The sequence below is a fragment of the Ornithodoros turicata genome, chromosome 1 (assembly GCF_037126465.1).
Source record: "Ornithodoros turicata isolate Travis chromosome 1, ASM3712646v1, whole genome shotgun sequence".
NCBI classification, from domain to species: Eukaryota; Metazoa; Arthropoda; class Arachnida; order Ixodida; family Argasidae; genus Ornithodoros; species Ornithodoros turicata.
The window spans coordinates 88,427,057-88,439,934 of NC_088201.1; the positions used below are offsets into that span (position 1 = coordinate 88,427,057).

At 44.1% G+C, this 12,878-nt stretch overlaps 5 non-coding genes across 5 annotated transcripts; all 5 read right to left on the minus strand.

The window, feature by feature from the left end:
* Positions 1-4,477: 4,477 nt before the first annotated feature.
* Trnat-cgu (transfer RNA threonine (anticodon CGU)) lies at positions 4,478-4,549 on the minus strand. Its single transcript has one exon. It is a non-coding gene; the product is annotated as a tRNA-Thr (tRNA).
* Positions 4,550-4,710: 161 nt separating this feature from the next.
* On the minus strand, positions 4,711-4,782 carry Trnat-cgu (transfer RNA threonine (anticodon CGU)). Its single transcript has one exon. It is a non-coding gene; the product is annotated as a tRNA-Thr (tRNA).
* A 161-nt stretch (positions 4,783-4,943) lies between these two features.
* On the minus strand, positions 4,944-5,015 carry Trnat-cgu (transfer RNA threonine (anticodon CGU)). The gene has a single exon. It is a non-coding gene; the product is annotated as a tRNA-Thr (tRNA).
* A 162-nt stretch (positions 5,016-5,177) lies between these two features.
* Trnat-cgu (transfer RNA threonine (anticodon CGU)) lies at positions 5,178-5,249 on the minus strand. Its single transcript has one exon. It is a non-coding gene; the product is annotated as a tRNA-Thr (tRNA).
* A 6,660-nt stretch (positions 5,250-11,909) lies between these two features.
* On the minus strand, positions 11,910-11,981 carry Trnat-cgu (transfer RNA threonine (anticodon CGU)). Its single transcript has one exon. It is a non-coding gene; the product is annotated as a tRNA-Thr (tRNA).
* Between the last annotated feature and the right edge of the window lie 897 nt (positions 11,982-12,878).

Here is a 12,878-nt window from a genome sequence, read left to right on the forward strand (position 1 = left end):
AGGTTGACGTTGGATGCCAGGCGAACTGGTGAACTGGAGACAGGGATGACACTTACAGTGGGGTGCACAGTGTCCAAACGAGGACATTCACACACAGTGGGCGCTGGAGGCGAAGAAGTTGAGGGCTGCACAAGAACGTAATTACCATCATTGCAGGTAGAGTCACACTGAAGGTCACATGGTGCGCACTGGGTGGCATGTGGAGACGTAGGCACTACCACAGGCAGAAGATGATGGCTAGAATCCGACTTGCTCGGGCCTGCAAGTGGCACAACAGGGCTCAACGGGGCTGTATATGTGACGGGGGTTTTGACATGTTGGGCTTGAGGTGGGGGGCCCGGCGAAAGAAGGTCAATCGGAGGAAAATCTTGGAGGTTCAGATGAAACGTATCGTTGGGCTCCAGGGGTGAGCAAACGGCGGAAGAGAAGAAACGCTTGATGCAGTTGCGATAGGGGGGGTGATGAAAGAACTCTGGCCCCGCGGAGATTGAGGTGGTGACCGTCTAACCCCAGAAAATCCCATGGAGACTGATATAGGCGGTTGTGTCGGATGAAGCCGATGTCGTCGTTGACGATTGACAAGTACCAAAAATTTTGGTTCATGAAGTTGATGCTACGGTTCGTCTCAAAGAGATTCTTCACTGTAACTCATTCAATGTCTGCTATCTCATTACATGCAAATTGTGCAATAAACAATATATAGGCGAAACACGTAACACCATCCGTGAAAGATTTTATGGCCATAAATCAGACGTCAATCCCCTGTATCGCTACATTTTAAACTTCCGGGACATGATCTGCATACGCATATACTTATCACCGTTTTAGAATCCGGGTACGCTAATGACATCAAACGCAAAAATCGAGAATCCTTTTTCATTTCGAAATTTGCAACGTTACAGCCGCACGGCATCAACGTGTACGGCGGCCCATTACAGTCCTTTATACTATGAGTCTATTTATTGTATTATCACTTGTCTGCCATTTTTCACATCATACACGATGATACACAATCAGTAAGACACCAACTCCGCGTTACTTTCCCAGAGTCTGGAAGCTCTTAGGCATCAAGGTGCTGTGTGTCCCCAATCCTTCGCTCTTGAGCCCTAATTCCCCGTACGCATTCTAAAGCTCTTTGTGCCAACTGGCTGCTTTGCCTATTCATGTGATGTTCATTGGTTTCCTCCACGTACAACTCCGACTCGTCTGTATGTCTGTCTGACCTTGTCCAGCCACCTCCTATTGATTGCGTTTTGTTTTTCATTTTTGTTGATATTTGTATTGCGTTTGTAGTTCTCTTCACCCTTACCCTTTTCTCTTGTACCATGTGACCTGGTTTTTGATATATGCTTCACCACTTGTAACAGGTCCTCAAACCTGAAGAAGTGCAGCCTCTCTGAAGAACATTAGCCTCATCACAAGTTGTTTCAAGAAAAGGTGCTGCAGGCCGAGTCCACCGTCTTTCAGTCTCTTGAAGAGGTTTTCTCTCCTCATGGGCTCAAAAGTTGATTCCCAGATAACCGTAGCAAATATTCGATGAAGCTCCTGCACTTTTTTTCTACTACGCTGAAGCACTGGCAGGAGGTACACCACTTTAGCGAGGAGGAACACATTGCAGACGTTTGCTTTGTCAAAGATTGACAACCGTCGTTGTTTCCACACTAGGGCACGCTTTTCCACTTTGTCTCTTACTTCCGTCCACATAGAGTTCGAATTACGACTAGCTTCTAGCGGTACACCCAGGTACTTGGGATACACTGTCTGCCAGGTTATCCCTTGGAATAGAAATGGGGAAGTGCCCCACTGCCCTGCCCACACACCAACTGTTTTTGCTTTGTTTAGTTGAGCACCAGAGACATTACAGAATTTCTCGATTTCGTTAAAGACTTCAACCACGCTTCTTTTGTCCTTGCCTAGAAGGGCAACATCGTCTGCATAAGCCATCACTTTAACTTCGGCATGGGCCAGTGCAAACCCTCGAATGCGCCTGGGAGCGATAACGTTTCTACATAGCGGCTCAAGGTACATGTCAAACAGCAAGGGGGATAATGGACATCCTTGTCTAACAGAACGATCGACTTTCATGGCATTCGTTAACATATTGTTAATGAGTAGTTTTGTTGTAACTCGGTGGTAACACTTTTGAATTCTTTTGACAAACAACGAGCCGAAATTCGGACAGCTAAGCAAATGAAACAAAAGTTCATGCTCGACCCTATCAAATGCTTTCCATAAATCTGTCTCTATCAGTGCTGCGTGTTCTTCTTCGTATCTACAGAAGTCCAAGATTGTTCTGACCACATGAATTTTGGTTTGTATTTTACGTCCTTTTATGGCACATGTTTGATGTTCCCAGACAAGCACTTTTATCACACTTTGAACTCTCGAAGCCAATACTTTGGCGTAAATCTTATAATCCGCGTTGCACAGTGTTATGGGCCTAAAGTCATTAACACTTGGGACTTTTCCTTCTGGGATCTCCTTGGGTATTAACACAATATGTGTTCGTCTGAAAGAGGCTGGTAGCTCTCTACTTCGTTCTGCTTCGGCATAAACCTGAGTCAATATTCTAGCCACTTTTTCTATGTTTGCTTTGTAGAACTCGTTTGGAATTGCGTCAGGCCCCGGAGTTCGATTTGCTGACAGCTCGTTAATCGCTTTTTTTACTTCTTCAAGAGTAATGTCACTTTCAAGTCTCTCTTTCTCAACTTCCTGAATTTTCGGCATTTGCTTGAGCACTTCTTCAGCCTTTTCTTTGTCATACTTCTGTTGTTTTTGCCCGATTATATCTTTGTAATATTCTTCAAAGGAATCCTGGATTTCTTCTGCTTTCGTGACTATCTTATTTTGATGTTGAATTTCCGTTATTGTTTTCCTCTTAGCATGGCGTTTTCCCAAGTACAGTAGCCTCTTATCAGGTACTTCGTCTGGGAAATACACTTGTGACCTTGATCTTATTCTTGCACTTTCGTACTTGTTTTGGCATATCAACTCTAGTTTAAGCTTCACGTCTTTTATCTCTGCTGCGTATTCCCCTGGACTTGCGCACTCTGATTTCATTAACTCCAGGAGTAGTTTGTTTAATTGACGTTCTTCGTACATAGTATGTACGTACTTTATGTTGCTCTGTTCAATTGCATATGCTCTGAAATCTAACTTGAATTTTTCTCACTCCTGACGTTTTTCACCTCCCTCTACGAACGGCTAAGCCGTCCAATATTTCGTAGAGTAGTCATCGAATGAATACTGTTCAATGTTGTTGTTTTTTTGTTCGTTCAAGATGACTACATCATCACCAGGAACAATACGTTTCATAATGAAAACGCGGGACAGCTGCCGCCAGTGCGGTTTGAACTCACGACCCCAGGTTTACGAGAGCAGTGCTCTACCACTAAGCTATAGCGGCACGTTTTTTTTTCCACCAGGTAAAAACGTTTATTTACAAACATTAAAATAAGCTTTGACTGTACAGTGTTAATGAGTGATGTATGATGAATGAATGATGCACACCGTAGCATCCAAATACACAGGATACAAAAAAAATACATGGTACACAACACACAGGTTAAACACGTCACACACAGAGAGTAATAATTTACATAGAGGACAGCGATTCACACAGATGTTCTAACCACGGTGGTGCTTCCAAATGCTGCATGCAGCATAGCTTCAGCTGCGTTATTTCTACTTTAAAATACTGCATGGGCGACGCCAATGGCTCTTCATTTCTGTCTGCCATACGCAGCTTCCACAAGCAATACATAGCTATGAACATGATAATATTGTAGCGTATATCTTCATTCGGATGTAAAGGTAGGAATCTGATTGTATGTGGGTTCAGAGATAGGCGTTTATTCAGTACTTTAATCTCTATGTCGTCCCAGAAAAACTGTGCTTCCGTACAATCAAGAAAGATGTGGTCAACGGTTTCAGGGACTTTGCAAAACCTGCAGTTGGCAGACCATGGAACATATATGGCTTTCTGTTCCAACCATGCTTTCACAGAGAGCGTTGATGTATGAAGCTTGAAAAAGAATGTTTTCATCTTCGGCTTTATCTGCATGCGTTTGACCCTGTGTAAAACGTCCGCTCCAGGCCACTCAGACGGAATTTGCCTGTAAATTGGCACGGGAAACAAGGTATCTATCAAATGGGCTGCCAACACTGTCTTTGAAACCGAAAAGAGGTAATCTGGGGTACACCTGACTTTTAGAAAGTTGATGCAGTCCACGACCTCCTGATCAAGTGCAAGCCTTGTTCGTGGAAGCCAACATATATATCAGGCATATAGCTGTAGGCTACTGCTGTCTTCACGTTCTGATGTTTCCCACCTCCCTCTACGAACCCTAAGCCGTCCAATATTTGCATAGAGTAGTCATCGAATGAATACTGTTCAATGTTGTTGTTTTTTTGTTCGTTCAAGATGGCTACATCATCACCAGGAATAATACGTTTCATAATGAAAACGCGGGACAGCTGCCGCCAGTGAGGTTTGAACTCACGACCCCTGGTTTACGAGACCAGTGCTCTACCACTGAGCCATAGCGGCACGTTCTGAGGTTTCTCACCTCCCTCTACGAACGCCTAAGCCGTTCAATATTTGCATAGAGTAGTCATGGAATGAATGCTGTTCAATGTTGTTGTTTTTTGGTCGTTCAAGATAGCTACATCATCAGAAATAATACGTTTCATAATGAAAACGCGGACAGCTGCCGCCAGTGAGGTTGGAACTCACGGACCTTGGTTTACGAGACCAGTGCTCTACCACTGAGCCATAGCGGCACGTTCTGAGGTTTCTCACCTCTCTCTACGAACGCCTAAGCCGTTCAATATTTGCATAGAGTAGTCATGGAATGAATGCTGTTCAATGTTGTTGTTTTTTGGTCGTTCAAGATAGCTACATCATCAGGAATACTACGTTTCATAATGAAAACGCGGACAGCTGCCGCCAGTGAGGTTTGAACTCACGACCCCTGGTTTACGAGACCAGTGCTCTACCACTGAGCTATAGCGGCACGTTCTGGCGTTTCTCACCTCCCTCTACGAACGCCTAAGCCGTTCAATATTTGCATAGAGTAGTCATGGAATGAATGCTGTTCAATGTTGTTGTTTTTTGGTCGTTCAAGATAGCTACATCACCAGGAATAATACGTTTCATAATGAAAACGCAGGACAGCTGCCGCCAGTGAGGTTTGAACTCACGACCCCTGGTTTACGAGACCAGTGCTCTACCACTGAGCTATAGCGGCTTTCTTTTTTTTTTTTGAACTTTTATTTCATTCATTTCAAAATAACACTTCTATGAAGATGACAATGTGAATTTATACAAGGCGTGGGATATGAACACAGGGAAGAAGCTTTTCACAGAAAAGCGTGAGCCACGGTGGAGTGTACCCGCGATCAGGGGTCGGAACCGGAACTGAACCGTAACCGAAAACCGCAAAAAACCGTTATTTTTTGCCGAACCGAACCCGAACCAAACCGTAAACATTTTTTCTCTCTCCTTGAACGAACCGGAACTGAACCGAAAAAATATGATGCGGTAACCGGTTCGCGAGACGGCAAAAACGCCTATACTTTCCTCTCGGCTGCCCCGCATAAGCTCTCTGCATCGCTCGGAATCTTGCCGAATTTATAGAACAGACAAATTAATAAACTAAGAACTGGTTAGTCCATGTACCTCCTACAGCTTCACCTTCAAAAGATTCATGACATCCCTGTACATTTTTGTAACTCGATGTGTAAAAAAAGATGAGCTACACGACAGCTACATTTTGTATTATTGCATCGGCGGCTTCCTTTCATTCAGCACCGCAGTGTGAAGGCGGCATACATTTTTATAGTTCACAGTGACATCCACAAGCAACGCAGACCTCTAGCGACGAAGGGAAAGAGGCTGGCGTGTGGTCCAGAGCATGGAGGAAGGGAACACAGGAGCGGTCTCCCGCTCTCTTTTCAACGGGGAGCGTGCTGGCCTGCGAATGGGACTCTGAGATACTCCTATCTACCACGTGACCGCTTTCTTCCGTTTTCTTGAGAAATTGGCGATAGCCTTTTGCAATGGAGTTCAATGGTACGCTGTGCGTCATTTCCCAGCATTTTTCAGTACAGTAAAGGATGATCTGCCGTGAACTGCATGGTTCTCTGTCGAGGGAGTAAGATGTAGGAACCAGGAGCAAGACGTCGCCGGAACCTGATATTACCTCTCACATGTGATACACTAATTAGCATAGATAGAGAAGTTACCCGTCTCGTTACGAGTTAAGTTACTGTATGAAAAATGTAACTAAGGTAATATTCAAGTTCTTCAGCCTGAAATGTAACTCGCAGTTCCTTAGAAACAAGAACGAGTTACTTCGAAGTTACTTCGGACACAAAATAGCACTACGCAGCTGCTGAGCGTGTGAGCAGTTGAGTTCAACGTTCAGCTTTCTGCGGAGGAGTGCAACACGCTTAGATCGTTTTCGTTTATGTCCAACAATTCGAACGCTTTGCATGTTAGTCCCTGTGGGCGCACAATGGTTCAGCTTCATTTCAGTGGCAGCTGTTCTTACTTCCTGAAGAGAATACCGTATTGATTGAATATCACGTTTTATAGCATAAAATTCATTGAAAGAGCCGGAGAGAAAGCAAGAAAATAAGTGTACGCGAGTGAAAAAAGAATTAAAAGTAACTTGTAACTTAACTTAGTTTAAGTTACTTTGACAAAGTTACCTGAAAGAGAAACAAGTCCCTCTTAAAGTTACCACGGCATAATAGGATTCCGGGTTTTATTTCCGGGCTTTACCGGAGGATATTTTTCGGAGTTTATTGGTTTTTCGAAGAACGAAGTTTTTCGGTGTGCATGATTTACAGCTCAGTTAATATCCGACATTTGGAGAAAACTTGACGGCGCACGCACGGTTGTGCAACGAAAACGCAACACTAAAGACCACAAGCTTAAAAATACATTTCGTACGACGCACACTGAAGTGTTCCGCAATTTCAAATGCACCCTTTCCTTGTACTGTGGTCACTGTTATAGCAGTGCTTACATACGACAACCTCTACATTGAGATCTCGGGATGATGTGAACTCATCGAAATCAGCGTACTCCTTGACGTAGTCCCAATGCAGCTTTCTTTTGCGTCCCATCTGCTCGTCAGCATTGCAACTAGTTGTCCTTCCAAAAAGATCACTCCGTATGACCTCGGTTCGATGCTCATTTTAGAGCTTAGGTCAATGTAGGACAAGGATATAGGGAAACAGACTGGGGAAAAACACGGGCTGTGAATCCTCAAAGTGGTCGGTATGACCGCGAAAGAAAACGCTAGGTCGCGGAGACCATTATCAGGTTCCGGCGGGGCCGGTATGCGAGGTCATGCAGAAGAAACCCAGGACACAAAAGGAGGCCAAGAACAATAACACGGTTATCCGAAAAAAAAACATCTGCCAAGAGGAGTTTTTCGTATTAATCCGAATTGCTTAAAATTTCACCGGGGTATATGTTTTTCGGATAAATCCGACAACCCGGAACTCTAGTACAAGTTACTAACAAAAGGAACTTAGTTACAGTAGCGATTTACCTCGAACTCTGCTGATTAGTATAACAGACGTAAACCGGTTCGAACCGATAAACATCGGTTCAAACCTTTATTTTAGCTGCGCTGAACCCGAACCCGAACCGAACCGATAACCCTGAACCGGAACTTGAACCGAACCCAAAAAAATAACGGTTGCGAGCCCTGCCCGCGATACTTCGCGGCCAGTTTCATGTTCGACAGTTCTTTTCGGAGAAAGACCATCGGTGGACTTAGCGGCTCTTCGTGCCTGTCCAGCATGCGCACCTTCCACAAAGAGTACATTGCTATAACACAGAGGACATCAAACCTAGGACCGTTACGGTCAATTAATGGCAGGAACCGAATGGTGTGTGGGTTCAGTGTGAAGGTAACGCCCAATGCTTGACTTATGTCATCCCACAGGAATGCCGCCTCAGTGCAGTCAATAAAAATATGATCAATAGTTTCCGCCACCTTGCAAAACCTGCAACTGGTACTCCAAGGTACAAAGAAACCTTTTCTTTCAAGCCATGTTTTGACAGGCAGCGTACCTGTATGCAGTTTAAAGAAGCAAGTTTTAAGATTGGGTCTGATGGGCATTCTCTTAACTCTACATAAAATATCTTTTCCGGGCCATTCCTGCGATAAGACTCGATAAATTGGAACCGGGAACAATGTGTCAATAAGGTCCCAATATAAGCGTGATCTATGCACTGAATACACATAATCGATTGAGAATCGAACTAAGCAAAACTTAACACTCTCGACAACCTCTCTGTAAAAACCATTCAATGAAACATGTCTGGTTCTTGTTGCCACTGTTATGTATGGTAAGTGTTCTAATGCTATGCATTGTTTTACATGCTCCAGTAGCGCGTGCGTTTTTGTTCTGTAGAATACGATTCTCATGACAAGCTGCTTCACAAACATATGTGGTAGCCCTAACCCACCATCCTGCACCGCTTTAAACAAGTTGTCACGCGTCATCGATTCAAAAGAAGAATTCCACACAAACGTTGCAAAAATCCTGTGGATCCTTTGAATATTGGCACGCGAACACTGCAGTACATGCAAGAGGTACACAATCCGTGCCAACATGAAAACACTGCATATACTACTACGCTGGAAGACAGAAAACACACTTTGCTTCAACACAGAGGTTTGCTTGCGGAGCTTGCCGGCAACTTGAGACCACATAGAATTCGTATTTGTACTGTCTCCCAGTGGAGCTCCGAGGTACATTCCTGGCACAGTATCCCACGATATGCCTGCGTACGTAGTTGGGGTGCTGCCCCATTGACCTCCCCATATCCCAAGAGATTTTTTCTTATTGATACGCGCACCAGATATGCGACAGAAGTCCTCAATAATGCTAAACAATGCATTAACACTTTGCTTGTTCTCCACCACAACAGCAATATCGTCCGCGTACGCTAGCACTTTTACTTCTGCATTGTCCATTGTAAATCCTCTAATATTTTTACAACCCACAATAGCCTTACAAAGGGGTTCTAGGTATACGGCAAACAGTAATGGAGATAGGGGGCATCCCTGCCTTACCGAGGATCTCAAAAGTATTGGGCCTGAACAATGACCATTTAAAATTAGCTTAGTTGACACGTTCTGATAACATAATTTTAGTCTTCTCATAAACATTTCATCAAACCCTACTTCTTTCAATGTACAAAACAGATAAGTGTGATCCACTCTGTCGAACGCTTGAGATAAGTCTATTTGAACTACACCTACTTGATCCCCATCTGTCCTTGCAATATCTAGGATAGTGCGTAGCACGTGAATGTTCGTTTGGATGTTCCGGCCCTTTATCGCACACACCTGATGCTCTCCCCCAAGCAGCACAATGTACTGAAAGTCGAGTGCAATAGGGGTGGACGGTATGTGTCTTATCAATGTTCTCTAGTTTCACGACTCTGTTCAAGGCCTTCCACCTACCCGTCCACCCCTATTGCACTCGACTTTCAGTACATTTTGCTGCTTGGGCCAACAACGGTCTTTATCACTGTTTGAATCCTTGCAGCAAGTACTTTCGCGTACACTTTGTAATCAACATTACAAAGTGTTATTGGGCGGTAGTCTGTTACTCCCGGTGTCTTCCCTGCCGTTATCTTCTTGGGAATTAACACAGTGTGAGTTCGATGAAAGGAAGGCGAAAAGGTTCCATTTTCTTCGGCTTCCAGGAACACATTCCAAAGAATAGACGCCATATGTTCGCTGAACTTGTGATAAAATTCGCCACCGATGCCATCTGGTCCTGGTGTCTTATTCTTGGATAGTGATCGAATGGCGCTGAGTACTTCGTCCCTGGTGATGGGTCCTTCAAGTGATTGACGTTGGCCCTCAGTGAGGGCCGGCAGTTGAAGAGTTTTTAATTTGTCCTCCGCATTTATTTGCGTTGCGTGTGCCGTGCCTATGAGGTCCTTATAGTGGCGTACAAAAATTCGTTCTATTTCACTTTCGCCTGTTATTAAATTTCCTTCATGCTCTATAGCCTCTATCTTCTTAAGTTTTCCTTGTTGCCTCTCTTTATAAACATACGTCTTGCGGGGGATTTCGTCCGGTGCAAACAGGCGCATTCTCGACCTGATCCGAGCACCTTCATATTTCCTTTCGTTAAGGAGATTTAGTTCCAATTTAATTTCTTCCATCTCTTGTTGAAATTCTCCTGGCTTTAGAGATTCCAGCTTAACCACTTCATTCATCCGCTTCTTCAATTCTTCCTCGCGCCCTTTACGTGCATATGAGATTACATTGGATCTTTCCACAGCGAAAGCTCGCAGTTTCAGCTTGAAGGCTTCCCACGCTGAAGACCAAGAAGTCCCTGCAGTCACAATGTCCACAATTCCGTCCTTTACGAAATTTACGAATCCGTCGTCTTCCAATAGTCTAGAATTCAGCTTCCACAATTGCCATCGGTTACTACCTGTCCCGGAGGGTTTCCGCACTTCCCCTAAAGTGACTAGAACCATGCAGTGGTCACTAAAGTAAACCGGGTGTGTTTCATATCTGGTTACGGTCGTCCTTCGTTCCCACTTCATATATATCCGGTCCAATCTAGAATGTGAGCCATTTTGGAAGTGCGTAAAGAGGGTGTCCTTATTTTCAACGTCATCGAAAACATCTCTCATGTTATGGCTCTCCAAAATGCCCGCTAGCGTGAGAGTACTTGCGTCGACTTGGATGCGATTACCACTTCTGTCAGAGTCATTTAGCGTACAGTTAAAATCCCCTAATAACATGATATTTCCTGTACTGTTGATGAGTTGCGCCATCTCTTCGAAGAACACTTTCCTTTCGCGCACATCATTAGGTGCATAAAGGCATACAATCCTCCAAGCACACCGGTCAATTTGAATATCAAGACAAGCTATTCTCCCTGCATTATCAGTAATGTACGATACGGGGATAAGACGTTCGCTTTTCTTCAACAATAGGATGCACCCGGCTGAATGTCCCACGGCGTGGCTGACTACTACGTCGTAGTCTTTATCAAACAAGTAATTGACCAATCTTGTGGTTTCTTCTTCTGTGCTTATTTTAGTTTCTTGAATAGCAAGGACATCAATATATGAATATTGTTCCAAGAAACGCTTCAGTTGGTACTGTTTTTTCCTTGCATTCAACCCCCTTACATTTAGTGTAGCCACGGTTATGTTATTTGCACTCATCTAATTGTGAAGAAAGCAGCCGACTTACTCGTTCTACACTTGCATCACTTTTTACCCGTCGGCTATTTAGCAGTCAAAAAGTCCATATCCTCAAGTCTCGATGCTCCCACTTCGTCCAGCTGCGGCATACTGGCAACTTGACCTTCTGTTTTTCTTTTCTTTCTTTCTTTCGCCGCCGCCATACCCATGTTTTCTGTTTCTTGAGAACCACAAGCTAGCATGCCCTTCGACCCTTCCGGTGAACCAGAAGAGATAACCTTGGGGCTGTACATATCGGTCGAACCTTCGTTCGATTTTTTCTGCGGTGTTTCAGCGCCTCCGACGCCTGATTGTTGCTGCTCGCCCTTTTTATCTGTCTCCGTCAATTGACTTGTTCTTTCTGTTTCCTCCACGTCCATTATGTGCTCTTCAATCTGCTCTCGTTGCGGTTGCCTCACTCTCGATGCATATGTGGCTACGCATTCCTCATCTTCGTGCCCGTACTTCCTGCACGTCCTACACCAAGGCTGCGCTATAGCGGCACGTTCTGAGGTTTCTCACCTCCCTCTACGAACGCTTAAGCCGTTCAATATTTGCATAGAGTAGTCATGGAATGAACGCTGTTCAATGTTGTTGTTTTTTTGTCGTTCAAGATAGCTACATCATCAGGAATAATACGTTTCATAATGAAAACGCGGACAGTTGCCGCCAGTGAGGTTTGAACTCACGACCCCTGGTTTACGAGACCAGCGCTCTACCACTGAGCTATAGCGGCTTTTTTTTTTTTTCCTTTATTGTAAAACAATGTTCACGCTAAAATATTTCTATACATATACACTACTTCCTGTAGTGCTATAAACTACCTTGTCTCTCGCAAGGACTTTCACACAAATCTCATTCAACCATGTAGGCACTTCTCCACTCACTGTAGCTACTTCTTTTAGCATCGTCAATTCTTCTCTCAGTAACTGTATCGGTGGCAGCAAAGGTTCTTCGTTTCTGTCTTTCAGCCTGAGCTTCCATAGACAAAAGAGAGCAACTAGACATAGCACATCATACCTTACACCATTTGTCTCACGCAAAGGCAAAAAACGTATTGTGTGCGGGTTCAAATCCAGATCTTTCCCAATCATCCTACTGAGGTCACTCCAAAAGAACTGAGCTTCGGTACAATAAACAAAAACATGCTCTATGGTTTCGGGTGTCTTACACAAACGGCAATTTGTTGTCCAAGGTACAAATATACCCTTTTCGTGCAACCAGGTTTTCACTGGCAAGGTTCTCGTGTGTAACTTGAAGAAGAAAGTTTTCATTTCCGGTTTAATCTGCATTCTTCTCACCCTCTGCAATATGTCCATACCATGTGATCCTTGTGGTACGCGCCGATATATCGGGATAGGGAAAAGCATATCTATTAAATCATTTGCTAACTGTTTCTTGGAGACCGTGAAAATATACTCCCTGGAAAACCTTACCATCAAGAACCTGATACTTTGCACGAGGTCAAAATAGAAACCACGTAGCACAATGTCCACTTTTTTTACAGCAACGGTTATCTCTGGCAAAAAGTCATGTCCGACACATTGCTTCACACACTCGAGCAGTGGATGTTTGTTTTCTCTGTAAAAGCTTAGTCGCATGATCAGCTGTTTGATGTACAAGTGAGACAAAC